The sequence below is a fragment of the Larus michahellis genome, chromosome 9 (genome assembly GCF_964199755.1).
Source record: "Larus michahellis chromosome 9, bLarMic1.1, whole genome shotgun sequence".
NCBI lineage: Eukaryota > Metazoa > Chordata > Aves > Charadriiformes > Laridae > Larus > Larus michahellis.
This window is the reverse complement of record NC_133904.1, coordinates 42,329,736-42,342,910: the sequence shown is the minus strand read 5'-3', so window position 1 is coordinate 42,342,910 and position 13,175 is coordinate 42,329,736. Positions and strand designations below refer to the sequence as shown.

The 13,175-nt window shown below is 40.4% G+C and overlaps 1 protein-coding gene across 2 annotated transcripts in view; it reads left to right on the top strand.

Annotated features, from left to right (window-relative positions):
- Positions 1-3,265: 3,265 nt before the first annotated feature.
- Positions 3,266-13,175, top strand: part of MTM1 (myotubularin 1) — a 46,291-nt gene continuing 36,381 nt past the window's right edge. Inside the window, exons 1-2 of one of the 2 annotated variants that reach the window (XM_074600669.1) lie at positions 3,266-3,377; positions 5,455-5,610. The gene's annotated coding sequence lies outside the window, so the exon portion shown is untranslated. The remainder of the gene's footprint in view (positions 3,378-5,454; positions 5,611-13,175) is intronic. The other variant, XM_074600670.1, reaches the window with a different exon arrangement.

The following is a 13,175-nucleotide window of genomic DNA, read 5'->3' as shown; positions in this document are numbered from 1 at the left end:
TAGCACTACGGTAATGCAAATAATAAATACACATGCGGAACTGAGATGCCAGGGAAAACCTAGGTATTATGAGACCGAAGAAAACAAGGTATGAAATGAGAGAACTGCGGAATACAGGCAGGAGAGGCAGCATAAAGAAATGTGACACTGTTTTGTAGACATTACAGGAAATAAAAGTTTTAAGGAGAGTTTTTAAGAAAAATTATCAGTAGCTTTTGGGCTGTTTGTAGGATTCTTGGAAATAAAAGCCAGCCAAAAGAATGCACAAAAGCTGTTTAAACGTATTACAAGTGGGCTGTGGAAACTGGCCTTGTGACCTGAACGGAGCCGCAGTTAGTGAATGGAAATGGCAATTCGGGTGAAGACAGGCTGCCAAGGCCTTCCAGAGTAAAGGCGTGTAGGTACGGATTGACATGATAGAGTGGGCTGAGCCAGCACCGGGATGAAAAGAGAGGAATAACAGGGTGAAAATGACAGACTAAGAAAAATGGTCTTTGTAGCAGCGTTCTCAGTAAGTATGAGCAAGACAAGGTTATATTTTCCCATGGCCAAAGGAAAGGATGTTGCAGTAATTGAGATTTGAGAAGATGGGAGTTTTAGCTATACGGACAGATTTAGATATAGTCTGAACATAAAGGACTAGGGTCTGAGTCAAAGATGATTACATACCGGCAGATAATAGTGTAATAGATAAAGTTGAGAGTACTTGTGGGAGAAGACTCGACGCTTTTTGAACTACACTGAGCTTAAAATGACATTAGGGTTGTCAATTAACCAGTTTTCGTCCAGATGGTCCAGGGATTGGAGGCTGGAGTATTTGCATGCCGTCTGGGATGATTATGACCCCAGCACCATATGCTGCAATACAAAAGAACGAAGACCAGGCTCAGAAATGGAGACAGCCTAAACACCCCAGAACCACTCATACACCAAACTTGAATAACATAGACTCTTGCAGATCCGAATAGCCATCAGATGAATCATCAGCCAGGTGACTCAAAGCACGTTTCTTCCAGTTCACATTGTCTTCGGGTGTCTGACCATGCAGGTGTGGGACGCACGGGGCGTTTGTGACTGCATGCAGCAGGAGGTGGAGTCCCACTGAAAAGCCATGAGAAGGTAACGGAGACAAAAGCCAAGAGTTTATTTAGGAAAGCATGCCAGTCTGCAGTGAAGAGGCACAGCTGTGAAAAATCTGAGTGGAAACTGTTGTTTGAACTGTGGCTGTAGTACACATTATCTGAGGATAAAACATAGAGTGACTAGAGAAGTGGCCCAAGAGGAAAGGCCTGGTTAATATCTACTGGAAGGTGGAAGGTATGTAAGAAAAAGCCCCTCAAAAATGTGCCTTTAGATGGGTTAGAAATGTAGGAGGAAAAAAAAAGGGAGAGGACAGAGTCACCGAACAAGACTGGAGAGTATTTCACTTGACAGATTAGGGTGGAATAATCGTTGCAATCATTAAAGGTCATATGAGCAAGAAGCTGTTTGAGACTTTGCCTTTTTAAAGAAATGCAACGGGCACAAGCCAGGCTGGAAAAGATCTAGGACAAAATTGATGGAAAGAAATTTATGAGAGAATTTGTGGAGAGTACTTTTTAGTGATCTGAGCCATGAAGTGTCAGAAATGAGTAAGACAAAAAAAAAAAAATATCTTTCGGTCTTTCATGATGTCAGAGAAAAGCCTTAACGTGTGATCTGAATGGAACCTTGAATGAATGATCAAATAAGAATCTTCTGTGTGTATACACACACATATATGTAGACCAATAAATGTATATGTATAAATATAAACCAATATATTGATTTATGATTTACAGTTGGAAAGACCACACTGGAGTCAATCAAGGCAAGACTTCAAAATTGCACCAGTGACTTCTCTGGCAAGCCTTTACTGAAAGGATGACGTCAGAAGCAAAGGCGTATCACAGCAGAAGACAACAGACAAGTTTGCCTGCGTGAGGGAGGTGAACTAACATTTCATCTCCCTTTGCTCACTGCTTGCTCCTGTTGCTTATTAATGTAAAATACACAGTTCCATGCTTATTGTAGAAATTTATTTTTTTTTTACTCCAGAAACAATTTTTTGCATCATAAGAGGCACCAGCCCAATTCCCTTGTGGTTTTTTGAGTTTGATTTTCTAAAGTTTTTGGAATTTCAGATCTAAATTATTGATAGTAGAGGAGACACCTAAAAGTAATGAATACAATTAATTTTAAAATTATTGTCTTGTGGCTCCTTCTGAAAGTACATCTTGTCTGATACAAATGCATGGTTCACCTCAAAGTGCCTTTAGCTCAGAGTCAGCTCTTCAGATGGTGATCTTCATAGCCAATGAATGACTGGTGAAATTAACCTGGAGAAAGGCTTTTTTTGGGAAGATACAGAACAGCAGAGCCGATGGGTGTTGGTATGGTGCTTGCAAACTGTCCGGCGACGATATTCCTCCCAAAGGAGTGAGTGCTGGCATCACGTTGATGTGAGGCTAGAGCTGCAAGATCTGGGTTAAACCAATGAAGCTCCTAATCACTTGGGATCGTGAAGGAGCCCAAGGTAATCTTTGTTTTATAATTATTTTATTTTTGTTCTTTGACCAGCTCTTCTGTGGTACCGTGTCCTGAGAGCAGGGAAACACATTATGGCTGGGCACACCACTGGAGAAGCTAGGTACAGTTGTTTTGTAACTCAAAAATATGTTTTATAGCATCAAAAATGTTTTATGATATCAGAAACCCCCTTTTCCTGAGAGCACACAGCACTGGACAGCAAAGGGTCCCTGAACCACCATCTTGCCCTCTAGACGTACACAGCTGCTCCTTGCATGGTATCAATGGGACAGTTTATAAAGGGTTTTTTTTTATTTTAAATATTACATATTTAAATCTTACAGCCTTCTCCTGGCATTTGCATCACCAATTCTTTCACTTCTTATCAGTTTTTATTTGTAGTCAGGGAGCATCCAGAGGGCTTGGGCCACTGGCGCGTCTCCGATCATCAACGGCTGTTGCCCGATCAACTTGACCTGCTTTATGCTGGACGCATGTCCCGTGTTTTCCTTCCCTTCCCCTCCTTTTTCCCCAGTTATTTCATTTAGGAGTGCTCTGCTTGGCATGGGGCAGGGCCGGCAACGGCGGGGAGGGGCGAATGGCGGCCTCCTTCCTCTCACCACCTCAGGCGGCCGTTTCCCGCCACAGGACTACACCTCCCGGCAGGCCCCGCGGACTACATCTCCCGGCATGCAGCGGGGCCTCCCCCACTCCCCTCGGGCTGGGGCGGGTGCTGGCCCGTCACGTGAACGGGCGCGGTGGGCCCGCGCGGGGCGTGGAGCGCCGGGCGCCGCACTCGGGCCCGCCACGGCGAGGGCGGCCGCGTCCCGGTGAGTCTCGGTGGGGTCCGGGCTGGGCAGCGGGGCCGCCCCGGCGGGGTGCGGCCCTGTCCCCGCACCCCCAGCCCCTCCCTGCCCCGAGGGATCCGCTCCTCCCGTTTGCCCCCCCACCTCAGTATGCCCGGGCGGGGTCTGGTGCCGGCCCGGGCCTTCCCTCCGGCCCGGCCCCTCTGCCTTAGGGCACGGCGCGTCCCCCGTCGCTTGCCTCTTTGCCTCACTGGGTGGTCTGGGGGTGGCTGGAGGCATTTGTGAGGGTCCCCCCTTGCCGCCCCCAGCGCTTTGGGAGCCCCGCATCCCCGGCGGGCCACCCTGCCGGCAGTCACCTGCGGCCGGCGGGGCGCGTTGTGGCTGCGGGGCCGTGTTGTTGCTCTTGGGCTCCGGCTTCCCCTGACTCACGCCCTGATGTGCTGAATCAATCTGGAGGCGAGACGTCGCTGAAGCGCATAGCCCGGCGTCACGGCTTAGCAGAGGCACTTTGAACTGTAGTTTTTACCTTTCCTGTAAAAAGAAGTCCTCGCCCGTAACCTGAAAATGTTCAGAGTGCACTTCATTCGCTTTCAGACTTTTAAGCCACTGTAGGGTTCATTTCTGACTGGCTTAAATTTTGTTTTGAAGCATGTGGCTACTTTCAGTGTTCACGGCTGAAAAGATTAAACCTTCCATTTCAGCACAAACACTTTTAGTTCATTTAGAACAAGGAAAGACTCTTGAAGATGGGAGACTGTTTCTGCTTGCTGGTCTTTGTGCTATGGCAGTCAAAAAGCGTAATTCCTATTTTGTGTGATTGGTGGTTTTTGGTTGGTTGGTTGGTTTGGTTTTTTTTTTCAGATGTACATGTATTAGCTTTTTTCTTTTCACAGAAAGCCCCATTTTTCTTGGTGCTATAGAAAGCAACACAGGCAAATCCAGTTTTAAAATTGTGTACATGTTAAGTGTTTTGCAGTTGGCCTGTGGACTGACTTGTCATGATAGATACTAATCAAAACTATATATGTTTAAAAAGTACCTTGGCTTTACTGCATAATACCAGTTTTGGGGCAGTATTGTGCTCGTTACTTGTTAGTAGTCATACATTTGTTTATCATTAACCAGATTTGAAGGGCAGATATCTCATGGTACAGGATTAGCGCTGTGCTGTAGTTTCCTTTTTAATATTAATTTGTGGCTTAGGTGGTTAAAAAAGTTAGGCTGTACAGTTATTAACAGCTGGTATGCGCAACAGGCCTTAAAACACAGAACTTTTGGGGCTGTACGTAGCTTCATTGTTTGGCAAACGTCACAAGAGATGAGATGTGGTGTTTTCAATAAAATGCAGAATTTTCCCTTTGCACTGTTTATCATTCTATGCTTGGTCAGAAGGAAACTTCCAAAAGATGCACTTGCTGAAGAGACGGGGTTGTACCATTGTTGAGGTTGAGCAAACTCTAGTGTTAATGTATGCCTGATACGTAGAGTTACAGTGTTAACTGACAATAGTTAATTTAGAATGCAGGACTAATTTAATGAGAAGATACTGTAAATCTTTAATATTGTGTGTATTCTTTTAAAGGAGACAGCATACTAATTTTTCTAAGAATTTGAATCAGGTAAAAATAAGTTTTGTTTTATGGTCTATTCCTTCCGACTTCACCAAGTTACATAGCGGCTTTCATATGAAAGTCATTCCTGAACGTATTTGGGAAAAGAAACAAATAAATGGCAGTATTCTTTGAGAAGGGATGAGAGAGGAAGTGCTTAACTGTGTGCAGCAAGATGCCCAAATATGTATGGGGAACATAAGCATGGTTAAAAGTCTGCATAAGATTTACACATTAGAAACATTTCAAAACTGTATCTTAAAGTTTTAGAAGAGAAGGTTCTTCTCATTTCCAGCTACTTGATGCCAAACCTCCTGACACAAGATAAAACATAAAAAGAGCTAGTACTGTTTGTTTCCTTTCTCTGGAATGTTTTTAGTAGCAGCTATTTGGGGGTTTTGCTTCCTTTCTGAAGTTTTCTAAAAAGCAACGTCAATTGAAATATGCTAGCAGTGCTAACAGTGTCTTCCTACCTGTTCCATTCCTGTCAGGGGCCAGCTACAGCACAAAAGTCAAATGTTGTTTGAAGGCTGAAGGAATGAACACACTGTTGTCCTCTCATCTCACATTGAAGTGGGCATCTCTGCATTTTCTACAACTGAAATGACTTATTAAACCTGGAGGCTTCTGAGCAAGAGAAAACAAAAGTAAGCGTTTTCAAGTAGACTGGGTTACAGTTTTGTGTAAGATGGGATGTGTGTTTTTCAACAAAATCTAAGTAATTGGTGTGCAACCTCTTTGCTGACTTGTTGCATATAACGAATGGAAAGGCTGTGTGCCAGAAGCTCTGTGTGATGTGACAGGACCCATTAATGCATAACATACATAGGCAGATGTGGAAGTATCAAACTTTCTGTGCTTGGAAAAGTACCTGCCTGTTACTTGAAATAGAGCACTCATAGCAGTATGGTGCTGCCCCATGAGTGAGTTAGGCAGGACAGTCCCAATCTCCCCTTTCTTAGGGACTGAAGCAAAGAACAGTTTGTAGATGACAGCATCGTAGTCCTTAGTCTACTTCTTTTTAAACAGAGACAAACTCAGAATGGTACTTCCTCCATGGTTTTATGTGTATTCAGAGAAGCGATTCATGTAGTAGAAGAGGGGACTAAACACAGTAGATGAAAGAGGAGGAGTCTGATGCGTCGATTGTACATGTTCTCAAAGGAAGGCTGGAGGAAAGCCTGAGTAGGGGATGTCATTTTAACTGTTACAGTGTCATTTTTTTAATACAGTATATCATTGTATAACAGATACGATTTCCATTTCTCTAGTGGAATCATCAGTTAAATCTTTAGCAATAGAACTACAGTGGCCTAAGGGGATATCTTTCAAGAAGAATGAGCAGGGAGCAACTGAAGGCTTTCTTAATAGAAAACTTTGAAGCTGTATTTGCTATCCCATAGGGTTTCCTGTCAACCGCATCAGCTTTTGACAATGTGGGAGGTATACATTCCCTGCAGGGGATGCAGAGTAGAGAAAATAGACTGGGTGGGTTTAGAAAGCCACGGATCAGCCTGCAGGCATAGGTTTCCTACAGATGTAATGCTGATTCTAGAGGTAAGGTGACAAATGGTTCCTAAAAAAAACCCTCTCGCTTCTGTCATGCCACCTAATCTAGCTAGATTTAACAGCTACTTGCTGTACGGGCTGTATACATAGAGGGAAAACTACTACTTTATTTGATCCACTCACAAGACTGAACTTCCGCTTTAGAACTCAGTTACCAGAGTAGCAAATAATTTTATTTATTACCATTGAAGTAGGTGCTGCTTTTCCTTGTTACTGTGATATGAAGCATGAGAAATACCTAGTGAACAGATCAGAGTCCATCAGCAGATAAGTAACTTAGTGTCCGTGATGGCATGTTTCCTACTGTATCATCCCTCTTTGTGAGAGAGCTTGTAATTCTCTTACGAGAAAGCTAGCCAGGATAAAAGCCAGGGATATCATCCTAAGCTACATTTTCAATATAATTTGAAAGGAGGAAGCAATGGGGGGGTTGATAATTAGAAGAAGTAATTTTACAAACTTTTGTGTTAAGTCTTGCTGGAAGTTGTGATTTACTTTGAAAATAGGATGGGAGTCAAATTCCATGAGAAGTTAATACAGTAAAAGAAAACCATCAAATGAAGATAGTAGAAATATCAATCAAGATAGAAGTGAAGATTTTTTTACTCCCTCCAGCTGCTGTTTATTCAATACCTGGCTTCCATGTACAAGCTATGCAATATATATATATTTTTTTTTTAAAGGAACATATACACAGAAATGCATAGGATCTGGCGGCACTGAGAAAATATTTGCCAGACTTTCTGCCAAGCTGTTGCTACTTGCTTCCGTTTGTAGAAATTCATTGTTAGGATATTATTTTTTTGTTAGTGCAAGATCTCCCTCCTAATATCTTCAAAACTACCTGCTATAGCGAGCCTATAAAATAGGATTGGGCAGGCAGCTGGCGCACTTCTAGTTTGTTTGCTGAATTAGCAGTCACTTGACTGTTGTGTACTTTTGTCACTTGCTCTTGTTCATATTGAGTCCTTTGGGGACAATGACTTGCCCTTTCAAATACAGGGCACGTTAGGGAACAAGAGAATGCTTTTTCTGGGAGAGGGAGCGTTTCTGATTCTTCACAAACAAATTCAGCAGTCCTTGTGACTTTGTACAGCTTGCCGATCACTTTTTAACAGAGAATTGGCAACAGGAGGGATTCTGGAGTGCGTTTTTCTTAAAAGAGGAAGCTTGGTGGAGAACTGACATTTAGCAAACAGGTAGCTCCAGATTGCAAGGTTTTTTTTCTAAGTGATACTTTTTTTGTAGGATACAGAAATTTTTTGTAATGCATTACCAATGGATTTAATTACCTGACTTAGAAACTTCAGTGCAGAAGGGCAAATACCAGAATGTGTTCTACGTACACATTATCCCATTGAGGCTTGTACTGCTGGCATGCTTTTTGTGTTCTAGTTATGGCTTGAGTTGAGAAGGCCTTCAAAGAGACTTGAAAGCTCATATGGTTTCTCTGGAAAATGTAGATTTAGTAATTACATGGGAATGGGGGATATAATTTAGACATTAAGGGAGAAGAACCACCAGTGGCATAATCCTCTCGCAAATCACAAGGATCCACTTGAGGAAAGGTAAGGGCTTCAGACTGCATTACTAAGAGGTTACACTTGAAAGAACTTTACACCTGGTAACTGTGATGGTAAAGAAGAAATAGGAAATTCCATGATCTAGCAATACATGCTGACTCCAAAGATCCACTCTGGAATAAGTCCAAGTAGAAGCTTATGACCTGATATGCAAAGGTGGTCTGTTGGTGTAAACCATAGGTATGATTTGCCCTTGAACTCTGATGGTAAGACATTGTAAATGCTCTCTTAAGTGGCTTCATAGAGCCTCTTCTTTTTCCTGTTTAAATGATACGTACATCTCACAGGTAAGTCAGTTTTCCTTTCCTTTCTTTCTGTTTGCCATCAGTTGCATAACAAGTGACAGGTAATTGCTACTGCCCACAATTAAATACATGTAACTGTGTTGTCTGAATTGGCATTGCTGTAGGCATGTTTTTGATGTCAGTACTGTATGACTTTAAAATGGTAACAGTCTGTTTTTTAGTTAAGTAGTCTAAATGTATCAGGTCAGAGAGCATGAACGACATCATTTTTTTTTTTTTTTTAAAAATAGAGTTTTGCTTCTAAAAACCTCCTGCATTAGTGTCTTTCACTGTTGCAGGAAGTTTTCATGGATTTTTTTTATTTCCTTTGGAAATAAATACAAGCAAGTATTTCTATGGTGTGGACAGTGTGGATTTTTTTGATGGTGTTCTTTTTGATTTTTTTTTTTTTTTTTTACTTTATCTGTTTGGAACTGGAATGTTCTTCCTTATGCTATTTATTTTTTGTAGCTTTGTTAATTTTTGGAGACTTCTGCTAGCTTGTTTTTTGTTTCTGTTATTGAATATAGTTCCTTTGTGCTAAAATACTACTCGGTAAATGAGTGTGAAAGAGATGTATTTATTTCTGTGGACTTGACTAGTTGGCTGTGGCACTTCTGTGGTCTTGCTGTGTTTCTTTTTGGTTGATTGGTGCTCTTTGGTTAGGGCAGCTGATGTCTGGAACTGCCTTCGTTGCTGTAGATCTTTCTTGTGACTTGTTTCATATCCCTGTATATCTTTTTATCTAATTCTAAAATTTTATTAACCTTTAATGAGATGAATGACTACTCTTCAATTCATTATATTAAATGCTCATTTACTAGTATTAAAGATGCTGATGCTTATTTCAGTGACGCTGTGATGTGATAACTTAGATGCTGCTGTTGGCTTGACCCTTCAGGACTGTTGCTTTTCCATATTTTTTTTTTCCTAAAGGATTTATGTTCCTTTCTTTTTAATACTTAAAATGAAATATTTTTTTTCTCCCTTCTTGGTTGTCAGCTTAATTTTGCTACTGCTTTAGTGAGAAATTCCTAGAGTTTTGCTGTATTCTATATGTTACTTCTGAAAATCTATGTATTATGTGTTATCTCTTCTGTGCAGTTGTGGTGCTGACAGATGTGGTTTTGTTTTTAGGACTCCGTATTTTATGCTTTCAGTTTTATTATGTGAAACACGAGGCAGTATATTCATACTGTCTCATAGGTTGTTACTGTACCAAATAAAACTGTACAATCTTTGTGTAACACCAGTATACTTTGTCATTATAAACCTGCTTTTTCATTTTTTTGCATCTTCTGTTTAAATGAGGGTACGAGTAGCTTTTTCTATATACCTGCGCTAACTTAGACTTACCTCTGAAACACAGTGAAAAATTGCTTACTAATATAGGACTATTTTTCTTCTCTTTGAAACAATTCCTTATTTGGTATCAGGTCTAACTATGAAAATAACTTCATTTTTTTCTGTACTGGCAGATGCCTTGCAGATCTTAAATGATTAACCCACTGCACTGATTGCTTTTAAGTGTAATAATTGTTTAATTGTAACTGTAACTCTTTTTAGAAGTGCTGTAATTGTTTTCTGAATTACTATGACAGCAAATGAAGGGGCTTAGTAAATTTTGTAACTATATTTTTTGGAGAGGCCTTGGACATGCACAGACATTTTTCATTCTTGCACAAATCATTATCTGGAGCAGGATTATGAGAACTTTGGTGTTATCCTGTGTCATGGTTATTGATGTGTGACGGAAATCGGAATGCTTCTAGAAGATGTTCGGTCGAACGTTTTGTTGTTCATTTTTGCTGTATTAGTAGATCTGAGTCTAGTAAGAGAAAATAATTCTCGTGCTTATCCAGTTGCCCTTATAATATTTTTTATATATATATATATACACACACAAAATAACTGTTTCAACTGTAATAATATGTGCCACTAATGTCTTCTCATCATGTTTACCTCTTTACTCAGTATATTCTGTAAATGTCTTCTGTGTATGGTGATTTAGCAGTTTTACTTCCTCAGTCTTTACAGATTAACATATTGAACATTATAGACTATACAAAACTTTTAAAAGATCATTTTACATTAAGTGTTATCAAAATTGTTGTTGCTCCAAATGATTGATACAGGTACAAATTTGAAAGCGTTTTTTTCCAAAGTTTTAATCCAATGATGGAGAGTCAAAAATATCTGGAAAGTGGTGCTCACAATTTACTTGATGCAGTTTACTTGGTCTCAGATGTTTGTGGTAGTAATCCGTTGGCAGATGCAGATTATGTTGTGTTTGCGCATAAACTAGTTCTTTATATGTGTAAAGACTTTTAGGTTGACACAAGCATGGCTTAGTTATACAATAGTAACAAATTATTTGGTGTCATTCTGATGTGAAGATGGAAGTCTTAAAAGGACCAGCAAAATGTCAAGTGAGCTTTAATTTGTTCCTGGATCACAAACAATGAGAACTAATTTCATCAGGCTGTTGGCAATCTAATGGTTTATAAGAGTCTTGATGGTCTTTCCAAGCTGCACTGCACAAATCCTGTAACCTGTTGTCAGTGAAGAACCTTAAGGAAAGAATAGTTGGTCATTTCAGGTTTCTTAACCCTGAAAAGCTTATTTACATGTTTTAAAGTTTATTTAGATTTTCTGTGTGGGCATATGCTTGTGTCTGCAGGCATTTATTCATAAAAAGCGGATAGGATCCTTGAATTGACTTCTTCAATTCAGTCTGGCCTTCAGTCCCTACCCTTTTGAATCTTGTTGTGCCTGTATTCCTATGAATCCTAGGAAGCACAAGTATAAATATCACCTTTAATGAAAATACAGATTCCAAGTAGTTTGTTATTGTAAGATCATTGGAGCCTACATTTCTTGTTAGTGTTACTATATTAAGTTCTGGTAACTTTAACAAAGCTTTGTTTATTAGTTCAAGTTAAATCCAGTAAAATTGCTTTGTCTCCTTGCTATTCTAGATTCAGGGAAGAATGTTCAGCTGTTTGTAACTGTAAAATATCATAAACAAAGTTGTCTGATCTGTTTTAAATTTGCAGACTAATTGTACTTCTGTTGAGCCGCTAATAAGCGTGAGGTTTGTGTGGAAGTACATACGGGTGATACTGGGGAATAAAACGTGTTTGCAGTGGAAAACTACTTGCAAGATTTTTCCCTGTGTGGAAGGACTACTGCTGCTCAGTGATAATGAGAAAGTTGTAGCTATTTTAAGACTATGATGGAGTATGTTTTTGAATTGTTCATGGCAATATTAGTTTGGGAAGCTGCCAGAAGCTCCTTCTACAATTTGACAGAAAAAGAAATAATATTATAAAAGGAAATATTTCACGTTAATTTTAAATGTTTTTGAAAACTCGCTGACTCTTTTGGTAATAGTGGAGTCCACTTCTTTAAGGGTGTGTCCATGTTTCTGTGATGAGAACTTAACCTTGTCTGTTGCCTGAAGATCACAGAAGCACAGAGTAATTTAGGTTGGAAGGGAGACTTCAGGAGGTTTGAGGTTCAACCCCTTGCTCAAAGCAGGATCAGACCCAGCTGCTCAAATCTTTATTCAGTTGGGTCTTAAAAACCTCTGGGGATGGGAGACTGCAACCTCCCTGGGCCCTGTTTTCACTGCCTGACACTGCTCTTACAGTGCAAAAGTAGGTTGTGTGTGTTCTGTTTTTTTCCCTACAATCAAGCTGGAATCTAGTTTGTTTCGGTTTCTCTTGTCCTCTCGTGACTCACCACTTTGAGGACTCTGTCTTCCCAGTAACCACCTCAAACGTACTGGTGGGTAGCTGTGAGGTCCCACTGAAGCTGTCTCTTCTTCAGGCTGAAGGATTCCCAGCTCCCTCAGCCTCTCGTTGTAGGGCAGACACTCCAGGTCCTGGTCCTCCTGGTGACCCTTGGCTGAAGTTGCTGCAGTTTATCAATGCTTGTCTTGTCTGAGGTCTAAAAGTGGGCACTGTGCTAAATGCTGTCTAATGGGTGTTCTATAATGTAAAGTTTAATTACTTGACCATAGCCTATTTGTAGAAGTCAGGGAAATGAGGGTGGTTATAAAATGTGCTTGTTAGTATTTGAGTTTTTGAAGCGTGTTTGGATTTCAGAGCAAAATTTGGGTAGTGCTAAAAGAATTCTTGCACTTATATACTGATGAAATAACCTGCATTAATGTTAATGAAAATGTTTGATGGATTTTAAAAAAAAATAATCTGACAGATAACACCTTACCTTCAGTACCTATTTATGCAACTTAATTAGCTCTGAATAAGTCTAATTTGCATAATTGAAGTGTTGGAAATGTAACGTAGTTTGTTGTAATTCTGTAACGAAATATTCTGTAGAAATTGAAGGTAGTGGATCTGCTGTCACTGTAAAGTCTGTTTAAAGCAATCAGTCTCATGGAGAGCTCGGGGAGTTTTACACCAAGTAAACTTGCATACACAGGGCTGCTGCAAGACCTGCACAGACATCACATTTGTTTGGAGTGGCTGAGTGGGGTGGCAGCGTGGAGGGGAGGTGAGCTCTGTCTGGCTCTATTCGCAGGTTCCACAAAGAGAAATTTTTCCGAGAGTCTGAAAGGATCTTTGCTTATTCCTTTTAATTTACACTGAGGTTTGGAACAGTTATAGTCAGTGTTCTGGAGTGAGATGATTATTTCAGAATGGTAATTCACCTTGTGTAATGCTACAGTTCAGCCGAAACTTTGTGAATGTGCAGTAAGGGAGGAAATAATGTAGAAAGCAAAGGAGGAAACAGAAGGTTTTTAAAACA